Source organism: Carica papaya, chromosome 5 (genome assembly GCF_054855325.1).
Source record: "Carica papaya isolate Zhongbai chromosome 5, ASM5485532v1, whole genome shotgun sequence".
Taxonomy (NCBI): Eukaryota; Viridiplantae; Streptophyta; class Magnoliopsida; order Brassicales; family Caricaceae; genus Carica; species Carica papaya.
In genome coordinates this window covers 34558729-34577321 of record NC_142313.1, presented here as the reverse complement: position 1 = coordinate 34577321, position 18593 = coordinate 34558729, and the positions used below count along the sequence as shown (strand labels likewise).

The 18593-nt window shown below is 30.9% G+C and overlaps 1 pseudogene; it reads left to right on the top strand.

Annotated features, from left to right (window-relative positions):
* Positions 1-5567: 5567 nt before the first annotated feature.
* Positions 5568-17979, top strand: LOC148265799 (methionine aminopeptidase 1A-like; annotated as a pseudogene).
* The last annotated feature ends 614 nt before the right edge of the window (positions 17980-18593 follow it).

The window sequence follows — 18593 nt, the reverse complement described above, 5'->3', positions numbered from 1 at the left end:
ACATCTTTTTTAGTAAATTTATCATTTTGAGCCAAATGTATTGAAACACGCTTGTAATTTTTCATTTAAAACTTTTTAAAAATATTATTGGCATATTTCTTTTGACATAGGAAGATTTTTTCATTTATTTGATTGATCTTCATGCCATGAAAGTAATTCATCATGTAAAGATCAGTCATCTCGAACTATTTTATCATACCTTACCTGAATGCTTTTATCACAGATGGATTGCTTCCCGTAATAATAAGATCATCCACATAAAGTGAGAGGATATTTGATCCTTCTGATTTTATGTATAAAGCCTCATTCGAACTCCTTCTAAACCCTTGTTGAATAAAGTACGTATCAATTTGACTATACCATGCTCGAAGAGCCTAATTAAGACCATATAATGCCTTTTTCAGCCTTAAAACTTTGTCTTCTTTTCCCTTAATCTCGAACCTTGAGGATTGTTCAACGTAAATTTTGTTTTAAGAAATCCATTAAGAAAAGCATATTTCGCATCAAGTTGATAAATTTTTCATCTTTTTTGTGCTATCAGAGCAAAAATAATTCTGACTGTATCTTGTCTCAATATTGGGGCAAATGTCTCATTGTAATCCACGCTAAATTGTTGCGAATATTCTCTAGCCATCAGTCTGGTTTTGTACTTTTAAATTGAACTATCTGGATTAAACTTTGTCTTAAATATACATTTTACACCAATAATACCTTTGTTTAATGGTTTGGTTTATAGTTCCCACGTTTGGTTCTTTTTTATCATGGTAATTTATTCCTTAATGGCAATTCTCCATTCTTCACGTTGAGATGTTTTTTCATAGCAATTTGGTTCATGAGTTGCAAAATAATAAAATTCACATTGTTCAGCATCTAGACCAGGAATTTGTTGAGTATCTTTATATAATTTTGACAATCTTTGAAGCTTCTTAAATGGTGTTTCAGATAAACTATCATACTCATATCTAGGAGAATTAGTATCATCTGAGCTACTACTAGATTCTTCTTGAGAATATTGACCTGGTTGATTGACTAGTATTGGTGCAGGTGGGGAAACTTCTTCTTGTTAGAATGGTTGAGTTGTGAGATACTTCTTTTTAATATTATTATGCTCCTAATTCTAAGAAGCATTTTCATCAAACATCTCTATTAACTTAAACTTTGCAAGTGTATAAGTTGTACACTCTATATCCTTTGAACTAAGAATTGTAGCCAAGGAAGATTCATTTCTCTACTTTATCATCTAGCTTGTGTCATTATTCTCCCCATACACAAACGTAACAAATAAACCTGAATACTCTTAAGTGACTAACAGATGGTTTATGTCCAGACTATGTTTCAATAAGTAAACTTCTATCCATCAGCATCGATCTTGTCATATCCATCATAGTTCTGTTCTTTCTTTTTTATGTCATTTTGTTGTGGAGTATATGGAATAGTAAGTTGATTATGTATACCTCCCTTGTCACAAACCTTGTTGAATTCTGAGTATGTATACTCCTTCTCATTATCATTTTTGAGATTGTGAAGCTGACATTAACTTTCTTTTTCGACAAAACTCTTGAATTTATAGAACATTTTGAAGACCTCATATCGATTTTTCATGAAATAGACTTATGTCATCCGAGAGTAATCATCAATAAATAAGATGAAATATCTACTATCATCAAGTGAAAGAGTTTTTTATAAGACCACATACATCAGTATACACTAACTCGAGTTTTTGTTATGCTCTTCATGCTTGTCCAATTGGAAATGATTGTCTTGTCATTTTTTCCAATCGACAGTCATCACACATGTCACTTATCTCTAAAATGACAAGAAGACCTTTCACTATATTTTTCTATAAAAGTAGTTTCAAACTTCGAAAGTTACTATGTCTGAAGCACTTAAGCCATAACCATGCTACCTCATCCATCTGAGCATACATTAATTTTTTTCCTTGTAGCATACTGCCATTGTACAAGAAAAAAATTTGGTTGCATTTTTACTCAAGTAATTGAGTTTTCCTTTGAATCGAATATTGAACAAGAGCCATACTTAAACTTAAAAGAGTACCAATTCTGTATCATTTGAGGAATAGTAAATAAGTTATGATCTAAATCAGGGATGTATAGAACATTTTTTATAAATCTTGTGCATTTCTTTATCTGTACAACAATAATACCTTTGCATTCAGATTTTACTGCAGTTCTATTTCTCATTTTGATAGGAACGTTAACTGAGGTGTCTATTTCGCTAAATGCATTTGAAGACTTAGTCATATGATTAATGCATCCACTATCAATAAGTCAGGCATCCTTCTAACTGGGTACATTCTAACAAGCATAAATAATCAATCTTCTTCATCCATAGTCTCTGAAATGTTTGCTTGCTATCTTTTAAATCTACATTCGTGCACCATGTGACCAAATTTCTTATAAAAACTATATTGTGATTTTCCTTTATGCTAGCAATTTCTTTCTTCATGATTTTATTTTATTTATAAATTCTATATATTTTTCCTTTTTTGTCTCCTTCTTTGCTATTGCCCATATTATATTATCTCTAAATTTTATTTTTATTTAACTGGAAAGCTCCTTGTAAAGATGCTTCATGTCTTCTTGACATCCTGTTTTCATGAACTTGAAGAGAACTAATAAGTTTTGATGTGGTTAACATCGATAGGTCTTTTGATTCCTCTATGACAGTTATCACAATCTCAAACTTTTTTTGTAAACTGACCAACATTTTCTCCACTACTCGTTGATTAGTAATGTTATCACCATATGCTTTTAGTTGATTCACAAGCTCTATTACTCTCAAAAAATAATCTTTGATGGTTTCTCTATATCTCATTTTCAAATTCTCAAAACATGTCTTAATGATTAAAGCTTGATTATTCTTATATTTTTCCTTTGTTCAAATTCATTTTTTAAAATATCTCATGCTTCTTTTGCTGAAGTGACATTCATTATAGGTGAAAATATTGTATTTAAGGTGGCAAGATGAATTATAGCTAATGCTTCTGCATCCTTTTTGGCCAGTCTATGGTCATTGAAATTGATCTATTAGTATTACCCTCAACTCTGAGTATACCATTTTCAACTACTTCCTATAAGCCAAACACATGTAAGATAACCTTCATTCTAATACTCCAATATTCATAGTTTTCTCTATTGAAAAGTGGAATGACTTGTTGCTGGGTTGTGCTTGCGAAAGCCATAATTATATTTTGTGAAAACTGTATTGTAACTTTCTTGATTGTTGAGGCTTTGATACCACTTGTTGGAAATATTGGAGTTAATTGTGCAAATAATGCTAAACATAAGAAAAGAAATGAGGAACAATGAATGTGTTTTTTGCAATATTTGTTTTCTCGTTTTTTTAATGAATTACAACAACTATTTATACAAGTAAAGGATGAATTATAACTATAAATATTTTTACGATTATAAATAATTTATATTATATATCATCTAAATTTTAAATAATTTAACTATAGTAATTATAAAATAATGGCTGAGGAATTTTCTTTATTTTTTAACGCCTTTATAAATTACTCTTTGAGTATTGTAATGATAGATTAATGAGTTTGTGAAGTGTTATTGTTGATTGTTTGGCCTACAAGTAGTTTTCTCTTCTCTTAACTTCTCATTTTCATCTCTTTTCTTTTTAAAGGAAACTTTTCTTGTTGGGGTTTATAGCATGTGAACTGATACGTTTCTTTATCTTAGTGCTTTCTATCCTTGTGTATCTATGAGCGAGGGAGGGAGGGAGGAAAGGAGAGGTTTTGATGTGAAACCTAAGATCAATAACGCAATCCAAAATTTTGCATATACATCAACGAGTAGAAACTCAAAATCCTCAGTAAATCCTCCTTACTTAACCCGCACTCAACATGGAAGTGAAAACTAAGGTTATAGGGAAATAAAAAAAGAAATAGAATTAAAAAAACGTCATGAGACTTACCTCAATAAGTGATCTCAATTCCTTACTCAATAAGTCAGTTAAAGACACGCTCACTAAGCTCACTCTTGAAAGCTTGAAAGCTAAAACAAGAAAATTAATCTTTATTGATAATCTGAATTATGTCAGTACATAGGATGGTGGCCTCCTTATATAGACTTGCCATCCATTATTCTACTTGAATAAGAATTTAAATATCCTAATCTAATTCTTATTTCTACTTTAAATAAAAAAAATTTAAACTCAATTTAAAATAAAATTAACTAAATTAAAGATAGGATCTTTTCCTCTAGCAGCTTGTAAAACTCTTTCTCATACTCATATTCTTTTTATTTATTTGTTGTCTTATCTTGGAAGTGGACTTCTTCTTAGATTTTATTGTTTAATTTAGATTAGGAAAACTTGTAGGAGCTAATATAATATTCTTCTTCAAGCAATCTTCTGTGCATATTGCTTTTGAGTCCGATTGGGAGTCTTCAAATCTATCTAGGAGGAGAAGGCATCGGGTTTTAGGACGTGCGCGAGCGGGTGAGAAAGTTTCTCCTTCTTCTCGGTCACGGGCCTCTGGCCAAAGTCAGGCATAGTCAAGCTTCTTCTTGCTTTCTTGAACCATTCCTTACTATTTCTTGACCTAAAATTCTATTTCTTGGGTGATCCATTCATCACCAAGAAGATTGAAGACTTTTTATTAACTTTTTGCTCTTGCTCCGGTGATGGGACCTTGTGGAACTTGAATCTTTCTTCCTAATTCTCCCAAGCCATCTTTTTGAAGAATCTTGTCATCTTCTTGATGAATCTTGATGCTTTCTTAGGCAAAAACTGTATGAGGGATCAAAGCTGATCGGTTAGAGCTTGCTTCTATGGTGTTTGGATTTACATTAGGTTTACATGTACATTCTCTTATTTTTCACTTTTATTTCTCTCTTTCTCTGTCATTATTTCTTATTTTAGAGCTTTTTCGGGCATTTGAAATGATGATGTTTATTTTTTTTTCGTGGTGAATTTTATCATGCTTATGTATATGTGATAAAGAAAATAACTTATCTTGAATTGTAATAGTGGCTGTAGCCAGATTAAGTAGGTAACTTGTGAAAAATTATGTTTCAAAATTTCTATAACATTATGGATTTATCATAAAATTTTGATTTTTTTAGTAGATTTAGAAATTATTGTTCTTATAATAAGGGGAGAAGAGGAAAATAGCATAAAAGTTAGTCTTTTTGGAGGCCCTTCTCTTAAATCAACCATCAAATACTGGAGTCACCTTTCAAACAAATTTTTTTGATTTTCCAGCAGTTTGCGTCAATTACTAGCCATATATATCTTCAATAAATGACAATAATTACTTCTTTAATAAAGGAGAAGGGAAAGAGAGAACAGTACGCCAACAAAAAATTGATAGATGAATGTAAAAAAAACTTAGGAGAATTACATAAGGGGGAAAAGGGTTGTCCTTGTGGGCCATGAGCATTTTAATGGCAAAACCAAGGTTAAATGTTTGAATTGGTTCAAACATTTGATGAATAACATCCAAGTTCTAGGATCTTTTTAACTAATCTCTAAAATTTAATAGATTAGATCATTTGATGAGCTACAATAAAAGAACAACATAATTATTTGTTATGGCAACTAACCTCAGTTCATTAGTTGCATATGGAATGGAGTATATTTCTTCATTTTTCTTAAACTTGATGTTGATTCATTCTACTTTGGTCCTGGATTTGAACTTTTTTTTTTTTCCTACATATTTCCATAATGAGAACAATGGCCTTGAACCCTTCTTATAAATAATTTACGGAATCTTGTAACCTTTCAATTTAATCCCAATAATTTTTCTTCTAATAACTACGCCTTATTTTCTTTAGGAAATTAGAAGATGGGATATTGTGAATGTCAATATAACTATGTATTGTAAAGGTGTCCATGGTGTGGAATCTCATCCCATTGATAAATTCGTCTGATTACCAGGATTCTAAATGCTTGATGAATGTGCAGGTGATCTCAATGAGACATACTTTGTGGGAAATGTTCATGAAGCATCTCGTCAATTAGTTAAATGTACATATGAGTGTGTACAGAAAGCAATAGCCATTAGTCTACATATTCAGGACTCTTAATTCTCTAACTTGTCTAAAAATAAAAAATCCATTAGCATTCATTGTGTATTTGCATTAACATTATAATCATGATATTTGGAAACATTATAGGGTCTTTTTCTCTAATATGATCTCTTTTGCGTCTTTCCTCTAATTCTTCATTTATATATGAATTTTGATTCTTTAATTTTCTTTTACCTTTTTTTATAAAAGAACTTTTTATCGACTAGACATTAAAGGGTGCCACGCATATACAAAACTGTGGAGATTGCTACAGTTATTGGGTACACTTAAGAGGAGCACAATAGATGTTCAAGTGATTAAGTTAGTGCACATACAAGAAACCATTGGATAACATTTAGTTGAGGTTATTTCTTTTCATGCATGAATGATGTGGTGTTGAAATAAAAATACTTTTCAAATAGGCAGATCTATAAAAACTAAACACATAATCTCATACTGAATTAATGAGAAATGCAAGCAGAAGCGTACCTGGATCCATCGCGAAAAAATTATTTGTGTTCGGTGGTAGAATTTTTCGAATCAACATGATGCCTAAAAATTAGTTTTTTCTAGTGACGAGATTTCAGAAAAATAAAATGGTGATATTGTGATTCGAGAATCATAACCGCTTTTTATATTGACAAAATTTTACAATTCTTATTTCGTCTATCGTAAAATGAGAATATTACAAAAATAATATCTACATATTATAATCTCATACTTAAACCCGATGCATCAAACTTCAGTACTATTTAACCATATTTGATTACTTTTAAACGAGTCCATTAAATTGATAGTCTGATATGCATGTCAAGGCCTATATTAAGCTAACATGTTAGAAAAAATCAAACAATCTCCTACTTGAGCTTTAAGTGACACCTTAAACTATGTGTTAAATAACCGTAAGAGTACTCAGAACAATGCTATCAATACCTGAATTCATCACCAAATAATCTTGTCCATCGATCATAACGACATAGGATCAAAGTAGTCTTCACTACAGCTAACATAGTTAAACCCGTTAATAGTCACGTATATTAGTATAACTGAATGATAAGGATTAAGCATGGATATGCAGCATGAAAATTACATGCTATGTGATCTAAGTATGCCAATTTTCATTTGGTCATGTCTTAACCTTAGTGATATCAACTGTAAGAAAACTCAGAGATAATATATATAAACAAAACTAAAACACAAAAACTATAATGAAACCATGTATATACATAAATAAAAACAAAGTACAAAGTTTATGACATTTTTTACAAAATAAATGCAACTATGGTACAAGACTCCCACTAAAACTACACATCATCTAGGGATATAACACCCGTATGAGTAGTGGCTCATAAAAGACCTTAGGTAATAATTCATTAGTGAGTGGATCTATAATCATAAAGTTTGTTCTAATGTGCTCTATCGATATCTACTTACTCTGAACTCTTTCTTTAATAACGAGAAACTTGATATCTATACGCTTTGACTTCGTCGAGCTCCTGTTGTTGTTGGAATACATAACTATTGACTTATTGTCACAAAATAACTTAAATGGTCTTTCTATGCCATCAACGATACGCAGCTCAATGATAAAATTTTATAGCCATATTCCATGATTAGATACCCCACAATAAGCCATAAACTCTGCAACCATATTAGAAGAGGCTACAAGTGTTTGTTTAGCACTCTTCCAAGAAATAGCTCCCCTGGCAAGCAAATATAGTCTGATGTAGAATTTTTGCTGTCTTGACATCCGATGAAATCAAAATCAGAATAAATAATGATCTTCAACTGATCTGACCTCTTGTATATGAATATATAACATTTTGTTCTCTAAAGATACTGCATGACATGTTTGGTTGCTTTTCAATAATTTATACCTGAATTGCTTAAATATCTATATAACATCTCAATAATGTACGCAATATCCGAACGCATACAAACTTGTGCATACATAAAACTCCATACAGCTGAAGCATAAGGAATCTGTTGCATCTCCATAGTCTCTAGGTCATTTTTGGGGGCATTGACTTAGATAAACTTATCTCCTTTAGACATAGAAGAGTCACATGGTTTACAGTCCTGCATGTTAAACCTTTTAAGAACTTTTTCAATATAGTTCTTTTATAATAATCCAAGAATTTTTCGAGAGCGATCCAGGTATATCTAAATCCGTAATACAAAAGAGACATCATCAAGATCTTTCATCTCAAATTTCTTTGTAAGAAATCTCTTTATTTTGTGCAATAAGTCTATAACACTAATGGTAAGCAGTATGTCATCGACATATAAAACAAAAAAAAATATATTTACTCTTAATGAACTTATGGTATGCACAATCTTCTGCTAAATTCATTTTAAAATCAAACGAGATGATAACTTGATGAAATTTATAATACCATTGACGGGAAGCCTGCTTAAGTCCACAGATAGATTTTTTTAGTCTACAAACAATTTGTTGTGCATCTCCGGATACAAAATTTTCTAGTTGCACCATATAAATCGTTTCATCAATGTTACAATTGAGAAACGTTGTCTTAACATCCATATGATATAACTCAATATCAAAATGTGTCATTAAAGTCATTATAGTCCTGAAAGAGTCTTTTGATGAAATCGGAGAGAAAGTCTCTTTATAGTCGATGTCTTCTTTCTATATAAATCCCTTAACAACAAGAAGAGCCTTGTACCTCTCCACATTACCTTCTGAATCCCTTTTAGTTTTAAATATTCATTTGCAACCAATGTGTTTTGCATCCTTAGGCAATAGGACAAAATCCCAAATGTCATTGTCCTCTATGGACTTTATTTCTTCATTTATGGCATCAATCAACTTTTGAGAGTTAGAACTTTCCATGACTTGACAAAAGTTGATAGGATCATCTTCCACCATACCAATATCAAACTCATGTTCTTAAAGATATACAATATAATCATTTGGAATTGCACTTCTCCTATCTCTAGTGGATCTCCTTAATGGCATAAGTTCTTGAGGGTGTGAAGTTTGTGCTTTAGAAATAATTTCCTAAATAGGAATGGGAGATACTATAACATTGACTTGATTTGGAGTTGCTTCTTAAACAATGCTAGGTATAAGAACCTGATCTTGATCATTGTAAAAAACAACAAAGAGAATAGAAATATCGACCCATTCCTCTTCAAAGACAAGGTTTCGAATTCTTTCTCCCCCCGTAAACTTAATATCTTAAAGAAACTGGGAATTTCCTGTCTCAAAAATTATTTTAGCAGTGGGATCATAAAACGTATAACCCCTGATTGCTCAGAATAATCAATCAAATAACAACTAACAGTTCTAGAGTTTAGTTTCTTTTCTTGTGACCTATAAGGCATAGCCTCAGCTGGATATCTCCAAATGTGCAAATATCTCAAACTAGGCTTCTTGCTCATCCAAAGCTCATAAGGAGTATTTGTAGTTGCTTCAATTAGAAGTCTGTTGAGTAAATATGTTGTAGTCTTTAATACTTCTCCCTAAAGGGATTTAGGTAAGGTAAAATAACTAATCATACTCTTCACTATATCCTTAAGTATTATATTTTGCCTTTCAGTAACATCATTCATACTAGGAGAACCTGATATGGTGTACTATGGGATAATACCGTATTCCTCTAAGAATCAAGCAAACGGTCTTGGACACTGTTCATTTGATCCGTCAGATCTACCATTGTATTCATCACCACGATCAAATCTAACAGTCATAATCCTTTTGTTGAGTTAGTTTTCAACTTCTACTTTAAAACTCTTAAACACATCCAGATACTGGGACTTCTCATGAATGAAATATAGGTAGTCACATATGGAATAATTATCTATGAATATTATGAAATATTATTGACCATTCCAAAAAGCCGTAAGAACCGGTCCACAAATATCTTTATGAATAAATTCTAATACGTCCATAGCCCTGTAGGAACCTAATCTTTTAATAGTTATTTGTTTTTCCTTGATACAATGGATATATGTGTCAAAATCTGTAAAAAAAAATGGGATCTAGAATTTCATCTTACACAAGTCTCCCAATTCTCCTTTGGGAGATGTGACCTAATATCTTGTGCCATAATGAAGCATAATTCCCCTTGGTTAATTTTTCTTTACACGTCTTGTACCAACATGTAAGGATTCATTATAAGAAGCAATTGTATCAAATGAATAAAAATTATCATGCGCTGATAAATAACCAGAACTAACTAGATTTAGATTAAGAAAAAGACTCAATTTTTCATTTCTAAATGAACATAAATAGCTAAATTTGTCTAATACAAAAACATAAATCATATTTCGTCTAAATAACAGTACAATAGAAGTTCATTCTAAATTAAAATAAAATTCAATCTTTAATAATAATCTAAATTTTTCAATTGTTTCCACCTCGACTGGTTTGCCATCACTAACATAAATGAATTCGGCACCATCACTTGGCTTGCGGCAATAGAGGGAACCCTGCACAGACACACTAATGTGAGTTGTGGCACTAGAATCTATTCACTAGGTGTGTGTAGGTAAAGAAGTTAAATTAACCTCAGAACAAAAAAATTAAGAAGTATATCTTTTTGCGCACCACGCATGATAGTTAGCGCATTGCTTTTTCTGGCGTCTTGGAGTTTTACAGAAGAAACAAATATTTTCGGTCTGAATCTTTTGTTGCTTCTTCTATTGTATTAGAACTGCAACAGATTTAACTATTTTCTTTTTCTTATTCTTCTTATCCTTTGAAATCACTGCAAAATGAGCATTCTCTGTCCTCTCAGACTTGAGTCTTTCCTCCTTCTGAACACAATGTGAAATGAGCTCATTCAGATTCTAGAAGTTTTTCTGATAGTTATATTTCACCTTAAAATGATTGAACTGTGGTTAAAGAGAAATCAAAACAAAGTACATAAGTACTTATTCCGACAATTTCACTCTAAGTGCCTTGAGATTTGCATGCACATGTGACATCTCCATTATGCACTCTCTGATGTTTTTATTTCCATTATACCTCATAGAAATAAGAGTCGACATAAGTATACATGCATTGGTCTTATCATTTCTTGTGAAACATTGTTCTAGAAAATAAAAAAAAATCTCTAACTATTGTGATCTCATTGGACATAGTATCTAAAAAACTTTTACAATGGCCTGTTCCATAACCAACATACTCATACTGTTTGACCGATCCCATCTTTCAAAATCTTTCTTTTCTTTATGGGCACCATTAGAAGTAATCAGATCAGGATGATTAACCCGTAAAATCCAATCCAGATCCATAACTCCAAACACAAGTCGAACACTATTCTTCCATTGCTTGAAGTATATGTCATTTAACATCAGGATAAAATTTACATTCGCGGTGATACTTCTAGTAGAAAATGAAGTTAAACAAAGAATATAGAAAAATAAATTAATTAATTAATGCTCACACAAAACTGTAAACAATAAAATTTAATAATGAATTTTAAATAAAAATATATTCCCATATTAAGATACCGAGCACTCTACTAACACTCTATTTTTGGATAAAATATTAACTTGTAAGTGGTACCTTGTAACACTAATTAAATACTAATTGTAGAAACACATCAAATAATAAATATTCATTTGCACTGATTTAAAGTTCATATTTTATATTGATTAATTATCACGTATTCATTATAAAAAAAAAATAGAATGCAATTATGTTAAATATTAACATTCTTTTGGATCGATTAACATTCACATAAATTATACTTATACAATTGTTTACATTATGAAATAAATAAATTATCCTCAAAAGAGGTCACTTTGGTGACATGTTGTGTAAATTAATTTATTTTGATATGTATATACATATACCAATATTAAAATTCAAAATTAAAACTAAAAAAATTCAACAACAAAATGATCAAGATTACCTTAAAAAAATCTTTTTTTTTTTTGTCAAAAGCTTGACTGTTGATCGGTCAAAAGCTTGACCGTTAACCATTGACCAGCCAATCATTGACTGTTGATCATTTAACCATTGACCGGTAAACCGACCGTTGACCATTAACCGGGTCAGGTTAACACTCGGTCAGGTCCTGGGCCAGGTTGGGTTGAAGCCGGGTTGGCCCTGCCTGAACCCATATGGGCATCTATTTTTCCTTCTTTTCTACATTTTCTCTCTTTTCTTCCTTTTCTTCTCTTCTTGTGGTTTCTCCTTCCTCATGTAGCTTGTAACGACTAAAAATTTCCTCTACTTCTTAATTGCTATAGAAACGGCTAGAAATTCCAACTGTTACGCGCAAGATTTGGGAGCCGTTTCGACTGTCAAGCTTTCTTCTTCATGCAACAGTGGCTGGCTGCTGCTTTTCTTTCTTGTTTTTTTCTGCTTCATATATATATACATCCTTAATATACATTTATATACATATATAATTCTAAACTTTTACATATATATACATATACATATGTTTTAATCTTTTGTATAATATATATTTCTAATATTCATATATATATTTCTAACCTTTGTATATATACATATATATATTTCTTTTACATATATTTATGCATATATATATATATAAATTCAGTCAAACAAAAAATAAAATCCAAAATCATAAGAAAAAAAAACTTAAATATAAAAAATCTAATATGAGAAATGTTCTTATACCAATTGTTGAAATAAAAATACTTTTCAAATTCATAAATCTCGTTTAAGGAGAAATGTAAGCATAAATGTACCTAGCTTTATCGCGGAAGAATTGTTCGTGTTTAGCAGTAGAATTTTCTAAATTAACACGATGCCTAAAAATTAATTTTTTCTGGTGACGGGTTTTCAAAAAAAATGAAATTGCGATCTTGTGATTAGGGAACCATAATCACCCTTTATATCAACAAACTTTTATAATTTTTATTTCACTCATCATAAAATGAGAATATTACAAAAATTATATCTGCACATTATAACCTCATATTAAAACCCAATGCATTAAAACTCAATATTGTTCAACCATATCTTATCACTTTTAAACAAATCGATTAAATTAATAGCCTAATACGCATACTAAGGCTCACATGTCAGAAAAAATCCAACATACGGAACCCAAAATCAACTAGCGTGATTAGGAACTTACATAATTTCATTTAAAAGCGTCAAAGGAATTGATCCTATAGAAACCCTCTCTACTTAACCCGCTATCAAAAAATGATAAAAACTAACATCCCTGAAAGTAAAAGAAATAGAATAAAAAAAAACACCATAAGGTCATACCTTAATAAATAGATGCACTCCTTACTCAACAAGATGACAAAAAAATCTCTTTTGAAACGAAACACACTTAATATTATTGAGATAATTTTTGAATACTTACAATGAAGATTTGATGGTTTACTTATAGGATAGGTCATGTGAATAAAGTATTTTAAAAATCTCCTAATTTAAAATTGCAATTACGTAGGAAATTAATTAAAATTAAAGTTTAAATCCTTAACTACATGCAAATAGATAAGAAATTAATTAAAATAAAAGGCTGAATTCCTAATTATGTGCAATTGTATAAGAAATTAATTAAAATAAAAGTAGAAATTCCTAACTAGGATAGATATGGCCTTCCTCTTTTTCTTAGCAAATTGTTTCATTTTTTACCATTTTTCATCATGTGCTTGAAGCAAGTTAATGAGACCATTATGCCATTAAGTTAATTGATTGAGCTTGTTTTTTTCTTCCTTTGGATGGAGTCTTCTTTTTGTGCTCTATATCTATGCTTACATCATCCCCCTCCCTCTTTAAAAATAATTCATCCTCGAATTAAACACTTCTTATGTAGGGGTTTCACCAATCTTGTTTTTTTTTTTTGAAACAAATGTCCTGCAAAACAACACCATTAAATAAAAAAAGTTTAAGGTGAGTTATATTTTTTTCTTGAAAGAGGACCTCCTTAGCTCATTTTTCATATAGTAACATTCTCTCTTCATGTTGCTCAGTTCTTCATTTTCTCTAGACTTTATGGAGTTTTCGAGCTACTGCTGATCTTTGGATACCTCCTTAGGTGATAGCAGTACAAGTGTAAAATTCTGGCCATTTATGTTAAATGAATAACGATTCTTATAATCATCATACATTGCACATTTAGCAATACTACTAGTCTTACCAGTAGGATATGACTAGTATGCATAAACACAACATCACAACGTACTTTATCAGTGTATCGCCTAATAAAGAAGGAAACTAATACTTGTTTAGTCACATTCATCTCTCCACAATTAGTCAACCACTGTAACTTATAAGGGTGAGATGGCGCGTGTATATTAACCCAAGTTTATAAACTAGCAACATTGGTGCAGCTATCCCCATTTATAATGAGACTACATACATTCTCATTTATAAGGCAATGAGTATGAAAGATATTTTCTCTCTGGTTATTTTTTTCCAGCTTAACTTGGACATTCAGAACTCTTCTGGTAACCAAAGCTTTCCCTTAGGCTAGATATTCAAAATTTCCTCAACATCCTTAAGTGGTGGCATGTTATCATTATTTTCGCTCTCACAATCACTTGCACTATCAACTCTGCCATCATTTCTCAATAACATGATCTTCTTATTTAGGCATTGATGGGCTATATGTCGGATTCTGAGACACCTAAAGCATTTAATTGTATAATTGCCAACTTGATTTTTTTTTCTTCGTTGTAGTTATGGTAGTCGAAGATCAGCTCTATTTTTCTTTCCCACTGTAGGTAGACTTCTGCATCATTCATACCTTTGAAGGGTGGTATTATCATTTTAATGGAGCTAATATTATTTTCTATTCTATCTTTTTTTCTTCTAACATGGTCTTTCTCTTCATCATTACAAGACTCGTCCTTATTTTCAGGATGTTAAGTTTTAGGTCGCCTTGTATTAGGGGTCCCGTATCTTGTTTCACTTTGACTACTACTCAAGTTATCTACTTTCTAACTAAGTCATGTCAATTTTGCATGCAGAGCCTCTATAAAAGTATTATGTTGACGGGGCTTTGATGCTCACTTGACATTTTAAGAAGTGTTAGTAAAAAATATATATTTCATCACCAGTTCTCTCGTATTTCACTCACTTGGCTTTTTATCCTCTTATAATCTCACACTCTTGCCTTTTTACCTTTCTATCTCTCACCCTTAAGTTAAGTGTTGGATATATCCTCTTAAATTAAAGTATTTTAAAGTATTGTTTTAAGACACTACAAGGAGTCCTATAGAATAAATACCACATCAATATTATAAGTAAGAGTGTAACACATAAAAGAATATGTAGTGTGTTATCAACTACGCTAAGCTCTAAGATGCAATTTAGATGCTTAGATGTATCAGGAAACTAAAGTTTAAAACAAAAAAGGAAACTGATAATAGAGAAAATATGACGATTTATAAAAGATGTAAGGATTCAGTATTGCTCCAATAGAAAATTCGAAAGATATTCCTATCAATCTATTCCCGATGTACGTTACGTTTTATATAAAAAAAATGAAGTCTTTAATGAATTGTTTAAGTGTGAATGCACATGATTGTAAAAAGAAAAAATTGTAAAATAAAATGAGTTTTTACCTTATGAAGAGCTGGTTCTTGCACCGTTTCAAAGAAGGATGGTTGAGCACCAAAAAGGTAAGTACTTCCCAAATGAGTATGTTATTTGATAAAGACTTCTTTCCTTTGTTTCCTTTCTTTTATTTTATTTTCTTTTCTCTTTTTTTTTCGCAGGAAACAAAATTACAAGAAATGTAGATTAAAAAAATTAGTACTCAACAACGATTTTATCAAGCCAAAAAAGCGTCAATTGACGTTATATCTTACTCGGATTGATGTGTGAGATAATTCTGTTTTTTTAATAAATGAACAAAAAAATAAATAATGCAAGAATTTAAAAGTACAAAAGTAAAAGATAGTCGATTTAGATGGGACCAAAACTCTAATGTCAAATGATGCAGAACTCAAGATCAACCAAAGTAATCAGGAACTCACACAATTTCATTTAAAGACATCAAAAAAATTGATCATATAGAAACTCTCTCTACTTAACCGGCTATCAAGAATTATAGGAACTACATTCATTGAAAATGAAAGAAATAGAATGAAAAACGTTATAAGATCGTACCTTGATAGATAAATCCACTCCTTACTCAACAAGATGGTACAAGAACTTCTCTTGAAAAGAAACACTCTTAATATTATTTAAATAATTTCTAAATTTTTATAATGAAGACTTGATGACCTAGTTATAAGGTAAGTCATGTAAATAAAAAATATTAAAAAAATCTATTGATTTAAAATTATAATTACATAAAAAATTAATAAAATTAATCTCTAAATCCTTAACTAACTGTAATTATATAGAAAATTAATTAAAATTAAAGTTTAAATTTCTAAATAGGTGTAATTACATAGGAAATTAATTAAAATTAACGTCTAAATTCTTAGTTATGATAGATATAGTTTTCCTTCTTTTCTTGGCTGATTGCTTCATTTTTTTATCCCTTTCCATCATGTGCTTGAAACATGTTGATGAGACCATTATGTCCTTGGCTTAATTGGTTGGGCTTGTTTTGCTCTTTCTTTGGATAGGGTCTCTTTATGGTACATATCCATCCTCACATCAATGAATTAAACTGTTTGGAAAATACATATAGTATTATTGGTTTTCAAGTTACATCACTTTTTTCTGTTGTTCGTATTTTGTTACATTAGAAGGTTTGGAGTCGAGTCACCTACTATAATTGTATTTCTTAGTATTCTCATCATCTTCTTTGGTTCGAAGACTTTTTGCAAATGAACATGTGTATCTTTTCACAAGACACTGTAAAAAGGCTGATTGCTTGGTTTTGTGGCTGGAACAAAATGGGATAAATAATTTGTGTGTCTATTTATGACTAAGGTGTATGGCTTTTTTTTGTATTTACCTTTGTTTATTATGTAAAGAAATGGAACGCTGTCAGTTGAATTTTGCCTTTTCTCCCTTTTTCATTTCTGTTATTGTTTTTCTATATATGACAATGTGTTATACTCTTTTTGTATTCTCTTTCTTTCTTGATATTCTATTATATATATATATATATGCATATCTACACACACATAAAAGATCAGAAGGCATGCCCAGAACAAGGATTAAAACAGGCCAAAGAATTAAAGAGGTCAATATAGATTTCTATTGTAGACTTAAGGTAACCAGTAGATGATATTTGATCGGTTGTTGTCCCCTGTCCTATGCAGTATTGAAACCTTGAAGTTTAATTTAAGTTTCTATTGCGTTTTGTCTTTTAGGTGTTGTTCAGTGAAACCTGGAGAACGGTTTCGGGAGATCGAATGGGTGATTAACCATCATGCTACAATGTCAGGGTTCTCTGTGGTAATTTATTACTTCACTCTATTTAACATAGTCTAACTTTATTTCATGAAGCTAAAGGACAAAGTTTTTCTATACTCTTCTTCTGATGAAATAGGTCAAATCTTATTATAACCATAGTATTGGAGAACTCTTTCATTGTGCACTAAACATTCTTCATTACGGAAGCATCCTTAATATCAGGCCTCCAAACACTATATGTACATGAAGATACAATCTTTCTTTTCTAATCATGGAATAGTTAAATAGCATAGCTAATAAAATGTCTTCTAGTATTTCTAAAAGAAAAATGTATATAAGGTATTATTCAGTCAACAATTGGTGAGCCTTAACCCCAATAGGGAATAAAGCAGTTGGCGTGATGAAGCCTGGGCAGACTGTTACAATTGAACCAATGATTAATGCATGTAATTGTGGTAGTTGGTTGAATTTGTTTGGCCTACCATCTTCAAAGCTTTTTTACTCATCACATATGAGTAAAACTTTGGCAGGAGTCTGGCATGATCAAATATGGCCTGATGGATGGACCGCTTCACTGCAGATGGAAAACGCAACGCTCAGTTTGAGCACACTCTTCTAGTAACCATTTCCAGCTCTTTCTGTTATAACTGAAGTACATTGAATAAATGATCTTGAACTAGAAAGTGATCTTAGATGGGATGTCCTTGTTCCTTCAATTTGGTTGCATGCACAATGGGAGTCAGGCAATTGTATGATGTGTGTACCTTCAGTTTATCCACAACTGTACTCTGCGTGCAATCTCTCAAATTGGTTCTCTAGACTAAATAAATTCAAAGATTAGACTAAAGATTGACAAAAAGAACAAAGAAAGGGACCTAAATAATGTATCCTGAAGAAATCAAGATGGCACAAGGGAGACTAGTGCAATGCATGAGTGCATTTTGATACTTAACATATCAGCCAGCTGCCATCTAGCACCAAGTTAAACATGGAAGTGGAGCTTTTTCCTACCAAAAAGGTCATGACCAGATTTTGAATTACTTCTTGAAGAATTAATAATTAATGTTTTATATCGTGAATAATATTGTTTTGGAGAAATATTGGGAAAAGTATACATTTCTCAAGTTGTGGTTGATAAACAATTGAATTAATTTAAATAATTAAATATTAACATAAAATAAAAAATAAGAAATTCTTTAAAATAAATATATATTTTCCTTAATATTAATTTTTCTAAAAAATAAATAATTAAATCTGCCAACATA